This window comes from Cariama cristata, unplaced genomic scaffold, assembly GCF_000690535.1.
Source record: "Cariama cristata isolate BGI_N322 unplaced genomic scaffold, ASM69053v1 scaffold3896, whole genome shotgun sequence".
Taxonomy (NCBI): domain Eukaryota; kingdom Metazoa; phylum Chordata; class Aves; order Cariamiformes; family Cariamidae; genus Cariama; species Cariama cristata.
Genome location: NW_009623661.1, coordinates 286 through 16,192, shown reverse-complemented (window position 1 = coordinate 16,192; position 15,907 = coordinate 286).

Sequence of the window (15,907 nt, the reverse complement as noted above, 5' to 3'; positions counted from 1 at the left end):
GCCATGGAAACAGCGGCTTTAAAAAGTCCCCCCTTCACTTCAGTGTCACCGCAGGAGAGGGGGGCCCACCAGGCAGGGCCAGTGCGTCACAACCTTGAGTCAAGTGTGGGTGCCACGTCAAGCCACGGGGGCTTTATTTTCCAGCACTAACCAGCATCTCTACCCAGATCTACACTGATTCTGTAGACGGTAATGGTGCAACTGATGAGTCATAACCACAAATATTATTTATCTATTAGCACAATTATAGTGCTAAGCCTGCCAGGAGTAACACAACCACAGTGAAATTAGCAGAGGAAGTAGGAAAATGACTGGGAGAAACTTTGCCCAAAAGATGGCATGAAACCTGACAAAGCACAGCACAAACCATTTGAGATTTGATGGTACCTCACAGCTAGGTCTTTTACGAGTACCTCCATACTCCACCATCAAAGCAGGATGGGGCACTAGCATGGAGGCACTGGCCCACTTTCCACTCTGTCCTCACCCACCTGGCTAAGTGCCCCAGCCTGGGAATCCGGTGGGCTCGCTCCCATTGAGGCTCATGTGGGTATCGGTGCTTATGGGGAGCTGCCAAGGGTATATGCAAGAGTGGACCTAAGTGTGGACAGATTTCCCGTCCCTCCCATCTTCAAATCAGGGCTGGAAATTGTCCCAAATTGATAAGAGCCTGTGGCATTAAGAGAAGAGAAAGCCCCGCTTGTACCACGGCTGCCTCCTTGCTCGCTTGCTGCCTGCCTTCAGTTGACCTAGTTGAGTCACAGGGAGACAGCGAGTGAGAGACATCCTGCGCTGTGGTTGGCACTGATGCTGCCCGGGGAGAAAAAGGTGCTTCTCCTGAGGGTCGTTCCCTGCCCCACGTAGGTGAGAGGAGCAGGGGCAAGAGTTGAGCCCCCTGAGGCAGAGCCGGTGAAAAGGTCCAGTTCTTGCTTACATCCATGTGGTGCCAGCCTGGCCCCGTTCCCCATGCTGCAGCCCAAAGGGAAAAGCTGATTTCTCTTCCTCTGGCCAGAGCGAGGGACATCATTGATGGCTCTCTCCCAGCTGACGTGTGGGTGAGACGATAGCACAAGCTGAAGGCACAGGTTGGGTGGTGAGGAAAGGAGCTGGGCTCTGGGTAAGTGACTGGGTAAGTCACTGCTCCTGCAGTGACCTGGCTGGTGCTAAACCCCAGTTCAGACACATTAAGCATGTTCAGACGTGTTCACTGCTTGCAAGTGCTTTTCTTGCTTGAGTTTCGAAGGAAATACATCCATGTGTCGAGTCATTTCTTGGTGTGTCTTATCTGATCATTGCCCCTCCATGGGACCCATCCCCAGCAGCCCTGGGGTTGGGCAGGACACACGTTGACCCTGCTCCCTGGGGCTGCCGAACCCGGGCAGCGGGAGGTGGGCAGTGCTGTCACCAACTCTGGCTCTCTCTGCATCCCGAGGCGGGCTGTGGTGCAGAAAACCTTTCCTGGGAAAAAATACAGATTTATTATTATTCTTGGCACTAAAGGTTGTTTAGAATTGGGACAGAAAGGCAGAAGCAGGGGTTTTTTTCTTTTTTTTTTTTTCTGAAAAGTGCTTTTCGTGTGTGTGTGCAAACTTTTTTTTGCAGGAAAGGGGATCAAAAAACCCCACTTCCCCACATGGGTAGCTGGGCTCAGGTTTGGTGTGTCATGGGTTAGGAAAGAGCATTAGGAGCTGGACCTGCAGGGAAAGGCTGCAGAGGCTGGAGACAGGTGCAGCTCGGTAAACATCCAGGGGGCACACCCAGGGCCAACACATCAGGGGAGCATCCCCAGGGCCAGCTGAAGACATCTGTGGCTATAAAAGGAGTGGGGCTGGGGCTGGGACTCCCTCTGCCCAGGGGTTTGCCCAAAGCAGACCTAGGACAGCGAGGCTTTACTTCACCTCTGGAGGTGCTGTGGATGGGATGCAGGTGAAGTCCAACAGCCATGGCCTGATGCTGCTGTGTGTTTCCACGTGAGCTGGTGGATCTGGCCACCACAGCTCCCTCTCTGCCTAGGGCAGATGCCATGAAAGGAGAAGAAATGCTGTAAAAACCAAGGTAATCTGGGCTCTTTCCCCCATCCCCAGCCTTGAAGGGATCTGAGCATGTTGGCAGGGAAAAGTAGTCCCAGGAGAATAAGCTTTCTTCCTTGCTCAAATCTGGGTTATCTGTTGCATCTGTACTGAAGATGCAACTGAAAAAAAACCTGTCTTTTAAGGTTCTAGAAAACCTGCATACACTAAAAAAGCAAAGAATCCCTAAATACTGGATGAGGAAGAGATGATTTAATAAGAAAAAGATGTCACCAAATCCCTGAGCTATAACTTACTGGTTTTGCAGTCTTGCAGTGAAAATGCTTAACAGCTATTTGTCTCAGCTTGAGAGCCTGTCCAGAGGGTTGTAGCTATCTGAAAGAAAATGAAAAGCAATAAATGCTCCAAGTATCAGTTTAACATGTGAGCTCTGGTGGCAATGGGGGGAGAGGACACTGCTGGGGGGGGGCAGGTGGCTGTACACCCCCTGGGTTACTGCATCTGCCTTGGTGAGGAACTGGGAAGGTCTGCCTGTCTGCCCAGCAAAGACGGTGATTGCCCAAAGGCATGGGAGGATCATTATGGGATGCTGGGAAGAGCCTTCTGAGACTGTGCAGGATTTACTTACTGTGGGATGTCTGGGGGAAGGAGCAAATGGGGAAAAGGGAGGGATCAAGTTGGTTTGGGGTGGGAAAACAGAGGGAAAAGTGGAGAAAAGGGGCTGCTCAGATGCCTGTCTGGCCATGCCCTATGCCTGATCACTGCAATGTGTGCCATCTGCTTATTAAACTCTCTTCAGCTGTTTTCCCAGTGAGAATCTCTGCTCAGTGCGCACAGGTGTGTATGGAGCTCGGAGTGCCGGTGGTGGGAGCGGCACCGTGGGGCCCAGCAGCCAGTGTGCCAGGAGGGACGGCAGCAGCCGGAGAGACTGGGGTGCGGGTGGGTATGTGGGGGTGTGTGAGCGCTAGCCAGGTCAGCTGCATACTAGGATAGAAGGCTCAGGAGTCAGGAGGATAGTCTGGAGAGATTGTATGTCTAAGACCAGCAGCTGAAGGAATCTATACGGTGTGTATGTATTTTTTGTTAATGGGCTTTCACCCGGATTAGCCAGAGAGGGGCACAGGATGAGGCTGGTGCTGTTTGTGCGAGGACTATGCATTTTTTCTGCCAGTGTTGATCTGCATGGCTGACTGTGTGTATACATGTATACACACGTATATATATATGTGCTGTGGGTGTACGTATATGTGCAGTGTGTGCATGCACACTCAGCCTTGCTGCTGGCTGGGCCCAGGGAGTCAGAGCTGTGGCAGCCTTAACCTCTATTGGGCTGCCAGGTTTGGCAAGTCCTAACACAAACCAACCTCAGCGCAGGCTTCCCCAGCGGGACACCGGTGTGAACCCATATCTGCTTGCCTGCCTGCAGAGAAGTGTCCCCTCTCAAGCCCCCGCAGGGTGGCTGGGGTGTGGGGGTGCTGGCTGCAGGTAAGGGAGCCCTGAACGCACCCCTGAAGTGCAGCCGTGTTTGTTTTTTTCTACAGGAGAAAGTAGGCAGGGCTGTTGATACTTCACCTAAGGATTAGTGAAAGTGGCAGGTGAAGAAGAAAACAAACACAGGTCAACTGCAAATACCAGTGGCGAGGGGCTGACTGCTCGGACCCCTGGGGTTTCGTACTGCTGCACCCCTTGTACTTCTGCCTGCGTCCCTCAGGGCTGGCAGCGTGATGGCTGTGTGGGAAGGGCAGGGAGCTGGAGTCCCTGGGGGCTCTGGCTGCACCCACAGCCTTTGTCCTCTCCCCCGCTTTAAAGTCTGCCGGAGAATGAATGCTACTGTGTGTAATACAGAGAAAAACTCCAGCTGGGGTTAGTCATTTGAGGCTCTCAATACTGCCTCGCAGCCTTCTGAACTGGCACTGCGGTGGGCCTGGACGCACTCATCTGTAGAGCCCCTGCGCATACCGAAATAGAAGGCCACGCGATGGGTGCGGGCAGCCCAGTCCACAGCACCGATGGGCTGCTCCTGCAAGTGCATGTGGCCTTCTGCCTGCTACAACATGCAGCTCCGGGCAAATGGGGCCCGGCCACTTGTTTTATAGCTGTAGGAGAGTTATACAGCAGCTGGGAAATATTTCCTGCCCTTGCCGTGTTACTGGTTTGTCACGAAGGTGGTGCCACTGGCATTAGATGAGCCTGGAAGCCTCAAGGACTATCTGCTGGGGGCACCCTGGGAAAAGGGGCCAAGGACTGCATGCTTTTTGGAGATAGGAACCTTTTCTCACCTCACCCAAAAGTAAAAGTTTAAACATATAGAAACCCTGTTGTAATAAGAACTTTTCAATCGTTCATTCAAGCTGCATCTAGACAATTCAGTCTTTTGCCAATAAAAGGAATAAAAGAGAAAACAGAGAGCAAGTTGTTTGTCTGCCGTGTCAAAGCAGAGACTGGCAATAGGTCCCAGCAACCTCCCTCCGGCGGGGTCCAGAGAAGGAAACGGTGATGCTGTGGGGAATTGAGCTTGAGACTTGTGTGTCACCAGGGTGAGTGTCAGGAGAGTTTCCAAAGCTTTCAGATGGACATTTCCTAATATAGAAATTGTTAAGCTGGATGCAAATGCTGTATTTGGTGCTTTTTACAGTGAATAAAGATTATTTCATTGCTGAAGAAGTGGTCAGGGCTTAAGGAGTATTGGCCATGATCCAATTATAGTCAGTATGAGCAAACAGAGGGCAGCCCCAGCCAGTAATACAGCTACTAGATGTTTCAAAAGGGCTAAGATAAATTAGGGGAAATTATGAGCGAAAACTGACCAGGTGGAAAAAAAAGTAACTAAATGACTGTGAATGGAAAGTTAAAGAGCTCTTTAAGAAGTGTTTAAGAAACAGCAAAGGAAATAATTTTGCCAGAAGTTTAACCTGACAGCTCTTAAAAATGAGAAAACAATATTCAGAAAACAAGAAAAGGAAAGAGTTCATATTGTCTATGAGGGAGATGCTATGAAGCATCATGTTGGTCAATGTGCTTTTGTTGACACCAGATCTTGATTCAGTCTCTGGAGTTCCATAACTAATAGATAAATCTTTGATGAAGCTGATGGTGAGAGGCAGGTGAAGCAGTATTACATGGATCCTGATTAGAAAAGGATGAGCATGTCATCCCAATAAAAGACCTACAAAGGGATGAAGTGACTCATCTCATCAAGTAGGAAATGGTACTGCACCTGGGTCTTCCTTGCTGGGCTTGGCTGGGGCAGGAATGATGTTTAACCCTTCTCCACCTCTTTAATGCAACAGTTTGAAGTAAATGTGAGGCCATTGCCACTGATTAAAAAGCACAAGTCACCCCACGATACAGGGACAGAGGGCAGAGGCTGGGGTTTGCAGACAGAGCTGTTGCAGTCTCCAGCCTGTCTCTGTCCTAGAAAGGTCACCAGCTCTTAAGCCCCCCTCTCCTCACTGCAGTCTCTGCTTGCCCACCACCCATCTGCTCAAGCCTCACTTCAGCTATTTAAAGGAACTAATAAGGGTAGTAAAAGGTAGTACCTATGCCTGCAAATCTTCCCCAAAACCCTGCTCGCAATTCCTCTTGTGTTTAAAATAAGTGAACAGGTTAGAGATCCACAGGAAAAATCAAGAGCTGCCCTAAAACCTCATTTTTTGGGGGAGGGATGACTTTCGGCCAACAAAGATGCTCCCAAAAACTCCCACAGGGGCGATGAGGGGAAGCAGACAGATCAATGACAGTGCCAGATAGGCAAGAAAATCCACTTCCTTAAGCCAGAGCAGAGCTGCGTCTGGAGCATCACTGGCTTCACGTCTCTCCTGGGGGTTTCTAACACCACAGGAATGACTGGGAATGGAGCTGGCTGAGCCAGGAAGCTGTGCAAGACCAGCTGCATTTTTGAATGCCAGCTGTAGAATTATTTCATTTTTTAAAAATATATTGTTATTTCTCTTTATGAGAAAAATGGACAAAGATCTATTTTCTTTTCTCTCCTGAGACCTTATGGTATGATGGTGTGGTATGGTGGGATTTCTGACTGAAGCAGCTACTGAGGAAAAGGAAGAGAGATTGGTATGACTAAGTTCAGCTTGACCTTTTAAAGGTACCACAGGGAACACTTAGCCCCTACCCACTGAGCTGATATTGTGGTAAATGAAGTCCACTCCAAGGAACAGGAAAGCACAGTCTGCAGGGGCTCACTGGAAAGAGATAACGCTCAGGGTGAAGATCACCTGTTAGCAATGGAAAATCTCCCATTGTGTCAAAAAGGAGGCAGCAGCTGACCTTTAGAAACCTAACAACTCTGGTGTGAAATGCGGTGGCGGCCAGCCAAGGGAATGCTGACTTTGGCTTGCCCGGAGGTCTGCATGGCTGCCCGTCAGGGGCTGTGCTAAATACCACGACGCTGGTGTTAAAAACTGCCATTAAACATACAGCTCTTCCCTAGTCCCTGTACCCACTTACAGATGCCACCTAGCCTGTCCCAGGGTGCTGGGCATGCCACAGTCCCTAAGCACCAAGAAAAGCTGCCAGCGCTGTCCGAGGGGCAGGTCCTAATCCTGTCTGGCTTTGCCATGCCCAGTGCAGCTGGAGCTCAGCATTGAGTCCTCTTGGAAAAAAGCCTTCTCTTGGCCCAAGGATTGCAACAGCCAGGGAAAACGACTCTGCTCACAGCAGTGGGGAACCAGCAGCTGCTGGAGGTGTGCCCTGGGGAACCCTGGGGTGACCCACTGCTCCCATAAATCAGCTTGCTTGGAAAAATCCCAGCGCAGTACTCTGGGATGAGGCACAGAGGGATTTACCTTTGTGCCAATGCTCCTCTTTTGGGATCTTCCCACGAAATCCTGGCTCCACATAAATGTCAATATTTTTATTTGTGATTTCACAGTATTGTCACAATTTCCTTCTCTATTTTACAGCGCCAAAAGTAGCCCGACTAACATAAACTCCTTCCTACTGGCTCAGTGCCTCTGCTGGCAGAAATCCTTGATGCACACATCAGCCAAAGAGTAAGCTCCATAAGCAAGGAGTAAGAAAAAGCCACACAAAGTGAAATCAAGGGTGAGAGAGTTCATGTGGTTCAGAGGCACTGCAGCTGGAGTCCACAAACTCTTTAGGCAAAATTCCTTGACTTTGATAAATAAATCTTAGTTACAAAATACTTTATTTCTGGAGTGGACCAAAACATTAAATGGCAATAGCTGGGGCACACGCTGAGCAGCAGGACCTGGATGAAAATCTTGCCTTTGTAACACTTTGCTTTTTTTCCCCCTCGTATGTAATTGCAAGGTTTCCTTTGCTATTTCCCACTGTTTTACTAAATCAAACCATGCAACCAGTTATTCTCAAGGCAAAGACAGCCTTGCTGGAAAATAAGCAACCACACACCAGAAGACAGCCCAACGCCAGGCATAAATTGTATTACTTGACTGCAGCAATGAGAGCAACAGCACTGCGCTCCTAGTAACTTGTTCCAAGCTGAGGCCAAACCTTTAAATTACAAGCAAAGACTACCAGCAAGAGCTGGGAGGCCAGTTCTCACCCCAGAGCACGGCCAAATTCCAGAGGGCCCAGAGGATCCCCAAGGCAAAGGGCTTGTTGCAGAAGGGCAGGTTCCAGGAGGACAAGGTATGTCCTTCCATTTTAACAACAAACCATCAATAATCACTCAACCAGCTCCGCTTCTCCTGAGCAGCAGTTTTGTACAGACCATGCTTCGTGAATTCTATGAAAAAGAGAGTCAAAGCTATTACTGCAGGCACAGTGAATACCCACAGCTACTCCTCTGCCCAGGAGGCTTCCATGCCCCACAAGACAACATTAGGTTTTGTTCTTGGAAACCCACACTGGTTGCTACTCATTTCCTTTTTTCCTTCCATGTGTTTACAAACAGTTCGGTTGTTTCACTGTTTTTCTGAGAAGTAGTGTTAAACTCTCCTATACAATTCCTCCTTTCGGCGTGGTGAAGGCATTTTCCCTGGAAATAGGAACTAAACTGAGGAAAGTGCCAGCAAGGGCTGCCAGGCCTCGGGCAAGGGCCCCCCTGCCCTGTAACTCCCACAGACGGGGTGCTCCCCGTGGGCCAGGGGCTGCGGTCCCCAATGAGGATGCTCTTTGCCCTGTCCTGCCCACTGGAGCGGAGCAGCCTTGTGGCATGGGGGCACTGGCAGGCTGCGGCTCTGAGCTGGTGCAGCAATGACACTGCAGGACGTAGTCTTGACCATGACTGGCATGCTTTAGCCAAGGTTTTAAAACACTCAGCTCCCCAGCATTGGAAAGTCCAGAAATGACAGCCTAATGTAAGAGGTATTGGATTGTTGTCAAAAGAAACCCCAGCAAGATATACTGCCAACTAACTCTGGCTTCCTTCAGTCCTTGCTGGAATAAAGTTGCTGCATGTGTCACCAAGAGGCTTTTCTTTAGAAAACAACTGAGATGACCAAGTAACCAGAGTCTGCTGTAGAGTGCCAACAGGTGCACAAAGCCACCTCAGCCTGCCTGCTTGTCCCGTCACTAGAATGGCACGATGACTGCAAAGGGTTGAGAAAAACCCAGCTTTAGGGCCCCTGTGGAAGAGGGACCAAAATAACTTTGATCAACGCAGCAAATTTTTGGCAGCTGCTGGGTATGTGCAGCAAGCCTGCGATGTGTTGGGGTTCCGAAGGCCAGGATGGTTTCGTCTAGGAGGGAGAGCAGGCGCTCTGACAGTACACGTCTAAAGCCACCAAATTTGCATGCATTTGGGTTTTCATGTGCAAGGCAGGAGGACAAGCTGAAGGCGATTAAAACCGCAAAAGACAGTCTGTGCATTGGTGTTTATGATGCCTCTGAATGAGCTGTCCCCTTTCCTGTTTCGGACACAATGGCAGATACATTACTTGAAATGTAGCTTTCGATCCTCAGTGCTACCAGTGTTGTTAACCCAGGCTGAGCGACACTTGCACTGGGGGAGTACAGAAATGACAAAGCAATTTCAGAAATACATATGCAGAACCTCCACCCACATTTTTTTTTAGGGTTTTAGAAACAAAACCAGTACAAGATCCAGAGTTGGGGAGGGAGGAGACAGAGATGGGTGAGAGCTCGCGTCTGGTTCAAAGGCATGTAACCAAAATGTAAGAGTTACAGGATCATACGAATTTGGAACATCTTAGCTCAGCATCCAGACATTTTTTTCAGAAACTAAGCAAGAAACGGCAAAATCAAGTTTCCTTTCCCAGAGGGAGCGCACAGGGCAGAACAGCCCAGGCTGTCTGCGCTCAGCAGAGCTGCTCCGATACACAGCAATGCCTGCTCTTCCAGGAAGGCAGCCGTGGGGTGATGCTCGCGCGGTCTCGTTCTGTGATTCCCCACTGAAACACCGACAAGTTTCTTGGTTGGCTGTGCAAGACCTGCAGCTGGCCGCCTCTACAGTCACTCGCTGGTGGCTCTCGCTACAGGTAGGGATGCAGGTATGGGGCGGCTCTGGCCCCACAGCCCTCCTTTGTGCCTGCCTGCTTCAGCTGCAGCTTCGGATGCAGGGACCGCAAGCGATGGGGGTCTGGGAACGCTGCTCCCGAGATATTCCCACAGCAGGGACCTCCAGGCACGAGGAGGCACTTGCTTAGGGGTTGTGCAGCCTGGACAGTCATCCTCGACCCTGTTTCACCTTTCCTGCGGGACCAGGACAGCTGGGTCCCAGCTTCCCAGCCACCACTGCCAGCCATCTGCACTGCAGGCGGCTGAGACCCCCGCTCATGGGGGAAAGGACCCAGAGCTAGATTTGCTCCCCACCACAAAGCTGCTCTGAAGCCACATTTGAGATTTCCTCATCTCCAGAGTCTCCGTGGGCTCCCCCACACTACCAAGCTCCTTATGGATGGACACCAGGGCTGCAAGTAGGGTGAATGTTTTTCTGGGGAAAATGTTTTTCTGCTTCTTTTAAGCAAGAACGTAGACATGGCAGGATGTTGCAGATTCACAGGAGCAAACAATCTCCTTCTCCACATCCCCTCCAGCCTCAGCACCCCGAGGTATCGTTTCACTCCTCTACAGGGCTTGGCCAAGCCTGAGCCTGGTAGTGGCTGATGCTGAGCTTGGTGTGGGGCGGCCCAGGCTCCCAGGTGCCGTGTGACCATTAAGTGTCAAAGTCTTGCCTCCAAAATTGCTCTCTAAATCCAAGGGAACTGCTCAGAGGCAACACAAACTGTCCTTGCCATGGCTCCAGTCGTATTTCTGGAGGAGGAAGGAGAGTTAGGGTTGTTCCCGGGGTTTCTCATCAGGCTGGGGCTCAGCCGGGGCATCCAGCACACCCTGGCGAGTGGCCACCAGTGAAAGAGGGACAAGAATTTCCACGCACTCAAGAGCCAATGGAAAAATGTGAAAGCTGCACCTTCTTCAGTAAGTTTCCATGACTTGGTTTGCTCTTGAGACAAACACCAGAGCGTATTCCTGACTCAATGCACCAGCTACTGGCAACTCGAGGTTATTTTTCAAGAACAAAGGTGGAGAGGGTGGGGTGTCTTCATGGCAGGTTGCTTACCCAGTTGCTGTACTCCCCTCTACGTTTGCTTTATGTTTATAGGAAATATCCTTGCCCAGATGGAAAGTAAACCACATGAAAAAACACTACTCTTGCTCCTCTGCATGCAGAGTACATGTTTGTCAGGACATGTGCCTTGTGACAGGTTGAGAGAGCACATTTTGGGGAAGGGAAACTTTCTGACAACTCATCCCTGAAAGACAGACAGACGATAGCAGTCCCAATGGGCTCGATCGTTACCGTGAGGAGGCAGCGCCTGACTTCAGTCATGATGTTCTAATTTGCAACAGAAAAAATTCTGGCTAAAAGAGCAGTGGAAAGAGTAGTGCTGGACTGCCCCAAAAAAGGATGCAAAGCCTGTCACCCAAAATAAACACAGGAGGTGGTCCCTGCTCCAGACAACTGACATTTAGCAGCTCCATGCGTCACAGGCAAATGTCACAAGGAGACCAAGGGAAGGGGAGATGCTGGTGTCCCAAGGGACAGGCAGTCCTCTTCCAGGCGGGAAGCCTTGATGGCCCCGGGGGTGCCCCTCCGAGGGCATTCCCTGGACTGCAGGTTTCCATGTGTGCAAAAAGGGATATTCCCTGAGCAGTTCTCCATTTTCTCCCTCATAGACTTCATGCAGCATCTCATGGCTTAAAGCCAGAATGCAAAAGTGAAGAGAAATGGAAAGTGCGCATTTGCTCTCCAATTCTTTATGCTGTCTAGCTGTCCCACATCTCTTCCTATTCACTGATTCTTTACAGAAAAGAGATTTCAGTAGGGTTATATGCTGCTAACAAGGGAGGGAGCCAGCCCTGTAAACCCCCACCTGAGGGTGAACAGGAAGATGAGAGTTTTTACTGACAAAAAACTGAGTGAAGACAAGCTCTGTCCACCCAACTCTTAGCTATTGTTGGAAATATCACATATCAAGAGATCCACAGCTGAAGCTATGAAAGATATAAACACATCTCCTTTCAAAGGTCCTTAGTCAAAACTGAACTGGGATGCAATAAATCAGCCCCCACATTCACACACACACACAAAAAAAAAAAGAAAAAAGAAAAGAAAGAAAGAAAGGAAGGAAGGAAGGGGAAATTCAGATTAGTCACAAAGAAGTTCCCCCGCCTGCTTCTCTGTGTGCATAAAGCAGTCTCCTGAAGGCACTGTCTTCACTTCATCTCTGCTCCTGGGACAGGAGCACCTCGATCCTCTGCCCCCTGCTCCTCCAGGCTCCTCCTGTGCTCCTGGCCCCTGCCCCAGCAGTTGCTGGCAGCACAGCTGAGATGGAAGGACAGCCAGATGTAGAGCCGAGAAATCAAGACCAGATGGATCATGAAAGGGAACCTGCAGAGAATGAGTGGAGGAGCTGGCAAAGAGGACAGGTTAGGAACACACTGCACCTCGTGTCCGCGGCTACTCAGTGGATATTACTGCTTGCCTGCTTGATTTACCTTGGTATAGATTCTCTGCAACCCTTAACGGTAAGAGCACATGTTCAACCCATTGTCTGCTGGCCTGTAAAGATTTGTATGGGCTTTATTTTTTATTGTTTTTAAGAAAAGAAAAAAGCATTTAGGTTTATCCATATTCAAACCTCAAGTTTTTAATCCTTTCCTTAAATGATTGTCATTCTTTTTTTCACACTACCTGTCCTCAAAACAACATCCAGTATTGCCCAGTGCAGGGTTTGGGGCCAGGTTGTCTGGAAAGGGATCATTCCAAGAATGCTCTTTGCACTGGCCCCTGGGGAAGGGAGGTCTGCCTCCCTCCTGCTCCCTCCCCTACTTGCAATGACTTGGCTGTATTTCCATTTAGTTAAATGGGATCATCTGGATGGATGTTTGCTTTCAACAAGTGCACATGGAAGAATCAGAACCCAGGTTGCTCATAAACATCTCCTGAACTTTTAAAGTGTACTATATGTGCAGGCAGATAACGTGAGAAAGCAAGCTAGTTGTGACAGCTCTAGCAAGACCCCTGAAACCTTTCAGTGCTCTCAGCCTGCACATATACTGGGCTTTAGGAGTAGTCATCCGCATCTGCAGAGCACAGCCTCTGCGTGTGTGTGTGTACAGGAGAGAAAGACTGATGTGGCCAGAGAGACTTTCATGTACATATAACACCACTGCAAACAATATAAATAAAAAAGATGCTTGAAACTCAGAATACTTTAGCAAAAATTGCAGCAAATACATTTGCGTCTTTCACGCGTTTGCAGGCTGGTGGATTGTCAACAACCTTTCACTGCTATTTCATTGCTGCTTATGCACTAGATACTTCTCCCACATCTTCTCCAGGAGCTATGTACCACTTTAAAGCTTGTTGTGCTTCACCTTACCAGAGTTCACTCTTTTCTCCCACTTAGACTTGGCAGAGAAGCAAGCCAGGCATGTAACCATGCAAGGGAGGGATGGCCTCGTGCTCTGGGTCCTCTGCTGTTTAATGAAAACCCTCGTGCTCTGCACAAGTTTCACTGACCTGAGTCACAGTGGTTATTAAACTGCAGAATGATGACCCTGATAACACTGAAAGATAACACTTTTCATTCAGTTCAGTCGTCTTCTCCTTCCACTACTTTGGGAAACAGAAGTTGCACTGGAAGCCAAAGGAGAAGGGCAAGCTATCACACTGCTCAAGATGCAGAAACCTCTCCTGGGTCACACTCTGGTTGTGACTCCTCATCCCTCAGTATCTCTCTCTTCTGTAAAAGTGTTAACTCAAATCCTCCAGAAGAAGAAGAAGATGGCAGGGGCTGGCATTGCTGCCTGTGAGCCTTACAAACCCAAGACAGCAGCAGCTGAGGAGGGGACACTACATGCCTGGAGTTTCCCTTCCTCAACAGAAACAAGAGAAATAGGGTGCTCAGGGATCAGCAACGACAGCAGATGAAAAGTCCAGGCCCTGGGAGTCACCAGAGGACCTTTTGCATTTTAAACACTTGCTAACTGCAGGCTCAGAACCGGTTTACGTTATTTTAAGCAGATAACCATGGTGTCCTGTTTTGACTGCGCCATGCTGTGCAGGAGCAGTCTTGTGGGCTGTACACGAGGGGATTTCATTGCACTGGAATTACAGGGCTCAGTAGGATAACTATGAACCAACCATATAAATGTCTACAGAAGAGGCAGCAGTGCTAACCTGACTTAACTCTTGGGGCAGTTTAGGGAGATGGACTTTATGGAAGTAGGGGCACAGCAGCGTCAGAGCGGCAGGCTGGGAGTGCTGGTCTATGGGAGCAACTGACAGGCTGTCCCTGTTCTTGGGAAGAGTCTCCTTCTGCTCTCCAGGGCTGGAAAGTGCCACACTAACTTTAATAGCAAGACAGTAGCTGTATTTTTTCATAGCAAGACCATATTTGATTACTTTCCATTGTCCTCATAGTTTCTAAAAAAACCCGTTGGACTATTCTGTGAAAACACAGCACAAATAATGTCAAGGTACATGCTCAGGAAAGTCAGCATCTACAACCCAGACCATGCTTAACAAAAACGGACAGTGATCTGGTTTCTGTCATGATGCTGCCTGGACAGCAAGCCTCAGCTGTGATTTCCAAATGAGCAAGTCAAAAAAAAAAGGTAGTGATAGTCTGCTTTCGCACCTGCAAGTTTTGTGAGTTCCCACCTCTGCTGGAATTACCTCCTCTTGCAACACCAGCTGGGATCAGGCCGTGGGCAAGCCACTCACGGGTGTCATCAGGCTGTGTGAAACCCCCACCACTGCAAACGCATGGGAGCAAAAGCCTCAAGAGCTGTTGTGAATTGAAAAGCTTCTAATGATCTGTTGCAGGACAGTTTTGCCTGAACAGGGCAGGAAAAGGTGCAGGAAGAATAATCATGCAGAGATTTAATGTAGATAAGGAAGATATGGCCATAATCCTAGTATCTCCTGCTGTGGAGAAGGTACAACCCACTTTCAGTGCAGAGTCATCTGCAATCGGTGTGACACAGGGAGTCAGGCACATGATCGCACCAGCCCTCTCAATTGGCACATATTGCTACAGTCCCCTGAGGTTTGCCCTTCATGCAGTACAAACCTATTCCTGAAACTTCTGCCACGTGGCATGGCTCTAGGCGTGATGTCCCTGATAGGAAGAAGTCTCATGTTTGGGGATCCCGAACAGGCAAAAATGTTGTGGAAACTCTGTGTGGAAATGATACAGCGAAACCTGAAGCAGCCAGTAAGGAGCACCTCTGTGCCCTCAGCCCTCCTGGCATCCTCTCCTGCACAGCAGACGGTGGCAGAACAGAGGGAGAGGGGTGACTAACTTTGTTACTAGCTTGCAGACATCCTTCCAGTCCTACAGACACATTCTCTCCTCAGTATAATGTACTAGTAGATAATTGCAAAGTGCTTTGAGATGGTGCAATAACTGGCAGAGATACGTAAAGAGGGTAACGTGCATTAGTGACAACAGGGCTGATATTCTTACAATTGCTACATCTTTGTCACCCAATCTGTCTGTGTTTAATACACGCTGTCTATCAGCAGCCAGATCGGACAGATTGCGGTGGATGTTGCTTGACCTCAGAACCTCAGCAGTCCTGCACTTAGCTATCATCTTGTTGGGAAACTACCTGGAAATCCCAGCTGACTGCGGCAAAGAGTGAAATGCTCGTGCACTTAGGTGCCTAGAAAAAGAGCAAGTGTAAGACGCAAGCTGCTGAGACAATGGATAGGATCAGTAACACCAGGGGAGATCGTTCCACCAGAGCCAGTGCGCAATAAAAGCTTGTATTTGGTAGTCGAATCCAGCCTTGCCAGTGGAGGAAGCAGCAGAGCACCAGCTGTGGCAGCACTAGAGGGTGCCAGAGCAGGCCTTTCCCAGCACCAGCACCCAGCACCCAGCTCACCCTCAGGCACAGAGCAGCCTCCCCTGCCGCTTACCTTTACCGGGGCGAAACACCGAACCTGCAGATTCGCATGTCTGTGCTCACTCTCACCTCTGTTCCAACACATTCCTTGGGCTCAGGGTGAGGGGGCTGCTCTGTTCCTGTAACACACGAGGCCAAATACACGAAAGTCAGCCCAACACACATCTCACCAGCCCACTTTCTCCCTCAGGAAACCTGTGGCGCAGGTAAAGAGAACGCGGAGCAACAAGCCTAACCTTTCTCTCTTTAATCAGGCAAAATGCTGAAAACTTGTGGTTGTGAAAAGACTGCAGATTTGGGCCTCCTGTGGTTAAGATGAGAGATGGGTTTGAGATGCAAAGTTCAGATTTTAAAATCTAATACAGAAGCTTGGTGTTTTGCGTATCTGATCAGTAAGATATACACACTTCTGTATTTGCATTATCTTTTTCTGTTATACTCATAAAATGCAAATCAATTTTAAACTTAATGCACTTCTAAGGGAGCCACTGAGAGAC